Here is a 2,894-nt window from a genome sequence, read left to right on the forward strand (position 1 = left end):
ATGTTAGCTATCAAAGAGCGACGTTGTTTTTCATTGGGACCTTCGTCTTCAAGGCTAAGCCTATACCATCCTAGTTAGTCTAGGCCTAGTGTAGGATAAGGCTAGCGCGACATGCGGACGTTGGTACGAGTAGGTTAGTCTACAAACGTCGCCTAAAGTAATTGATTTTACCCGGCAGAACGAAAGAAGGAAACTCCGCTTTTCAGTCGTCTTAGGAGCTCGTTTTTTGACAAACAATGACCTTTCAGAGGTCAAATTGCTGTCAAGAATATGAACTTCGCAGCAATTAATATTTTCCACCAAAAAAAGTTTCGAATTTAATGGAACATTTACATGACCTTTAAAAGTATAGTATATTTCAACTTCAAAATCCATAAGTTGGCCAAAATTCGCCAATTCTAATTTTAACAGATATTAATTAATAAATGATTGAGGATTATAATAAACTAAGTCATTTTAGGGTTAACGAGGGTTAACTATTCGAAAAATCAATCCAAAATCTGAGTATTTTTCAGTTTTACGCTGACTTAGCTTTATAGCCGAACCAATCAATCTTTAGACAAAGTTATAATGAACACAGAAGTAATTTTAACATAAATATTTTACGGAATCCATGATTGAACACCCAAAGTTTAGTGTGCGTGGTTGGCGTAGCCTACATAAACGTGCGTTGCTATGACAACACGTTCGATAGTAACAGTTGCAATGTTCGTAGAAATTCTGTTTTGCGCAGTAGAAAAATTATATTAGGCCAATTAAAATTCTAATCAATGGTGCAATTCAGGGACATAGGGCCCACATACAGAAGTTGAATGTGGTATTTTAACTGGGCTTATTGACACTCTTCGGGTGTGTACAATGAGTCACGCGCGTATTACTTTGAGATCGCCATTGAAACGGGGTACAAAAAAGTGGTAAGAAAATATTTCTAGCTTATAATAAAGAGACCTACCTAGGCCTACTCTAGATAAGGCCTAGCCTAGGACTATGTCTAGGCACCTCTCCCTAAAGCCATGTCCAGACTTAGGACATGACTATCAAATTTAGAGACGACCTCAATCGCCTTTTGGAAAGTGTTAACACAATATTGACAATTTTCACTATAATACTAATAATTAATAATATTAATAATTAATAATGATTTAAATAATAATAATAATAATAATAATAATAATAATAATAATAACTCGTAAACAGTAATTATGACTTTATTAAATCCATACAGATGGTGTTTTACTTTGTTTTAAATTTTAATATTGATTTTTTATAATTTTATGTATATTTTAGCGCTTTTATTTTTCTTGAATCTTAACTATTTAGGAAAGTATAATACATACATACTCCAAGTATTGAAATACACGCCATCGTGTTGGGATTCAATATTTCGACATTAATTATACAGTATTTTTATATTTCAATCACGCTTTTTTGATGATGTTCTTTCTACTTCATTTTATTAAAATTTTTTAATTTTGCATACGCCTACTTGTATGAATTTTATGAGTCAGATTTAAGCACGGATTGCTCCCTGACAGTGAACTTGTTTTTACTTTTCGGCAATCCTTGCGAGTTTGGGGCATATCCAGTAGGGGGCCTGAGTTTTTTTTTATGACTTGTATTTGTAGTGCTTGTATTACTACTGTATATATTGCTTGTCTTCGTATTACATTATGTTTCATCGACGATGTTAATGATGATAGGTATATGATATAATATTTTAGTGATTCGGAGATGGGGTGGTGATAGTAAAGATTGTTAGTAGGCCTCGTAGGGTAAACTTGCCATATCACATCTTACCTTGTGAATCCTAGTACTATTTATCCTTTTCATTCACTTTTAGTTCAGAACTCTTTTTCGCCTTACCTATGCGCCTCTCCCACTTGAATCATGAACCCATAGGCCTATATTACTTCTGTTTTAATTACATGTCGCTGCTTTCGTATCATAAATAGGCCTACACGGTATTATTTTTTTCATTAAAAATTACTGTTACAAATTAATTCCTATTGTAATTTCTTAGGTCAATTAAATTGAAATTAGAATCAGGCTATGTCATGTATGAAATTTTTGGTTATTCACAGAGGGACACCCACTGTAGGCCTACTACTAAGGCACACATCTCTTTCGACCTACTGCTCTGTGGGTGTCTTCATAGAGCCATATCAAGGTGACAGATACACTCAATACATTTAAAGCTTGGTTTCTATAGAATCGCTCACCCTATCGGCAACAGTCTGAGTCGCCGACAGCCGTCGGGAAGGTTGAACCTGGTTCATCTTTGCAGATTGCGTTGCAGACGAATGAGGGTGCATTTGCATTACACTCTAGCTGCATGCCTGACGCAATCGGGAAGGCACCCCGATTCAGGGGCGGATCCAGGATTTAAAAGAGGGGGCTCAAAATGTTTCCAAAAAGCCCCAAAACGAAAGAAGGGTGGGGGTGGGATCGGGTGTCCTCCTCAGGAAAATTTTGGTTCCTATAGATGGTCGGAATTGAGCTTTTCCGACTTCTGATGAGTCTTTTAGTGACCCATAAGTTCTTCAAAATTTAAGGTTTTACCCCTCTTGAAAAGAGGTCAGGAAATTTTATCTCATTCTTGAGGTCTATCATGAAGAAAAAAAAATCAAAGACAGGCAGTATATTATTATTCCATCAACATTGAGTTGCTAGATAGACCTATGTACCGTAGTCTTTCTTCCATGGATCGATGAACCGAGGCCTGAAGAACGCACTTTCGTACATAAATTATCACGCCGACAGCGAACCAAAAACAGTGTGTATAATTTATTATTGAAACCCATGACCATTAGATCAGTTGACAAGTGCATAAATCGCTTTTAAAGTTGTGTTTTGTGTTGGTACCGTCTAGTAGCCCTTGTTCTGTATGGGGCGGG

Source organism: Anneissia japonica, unplaced genomic scaffold (genome assembly GCF_011630105.1).
Source record: "Anneissia japonica isolate Jap-2015-1 unplaced genomic scaffold, ASM1163010v1 scaffold218054_len391659_cov197, whole genome shotgun sequence".
NCBI classification, from domain to species: domain Eukaryota; kingdom Metazoa; phylum Echinodermata; class Crinoidea; order Comatulida; family Comatulidae; genus Anneissia; species Anneissia japonica.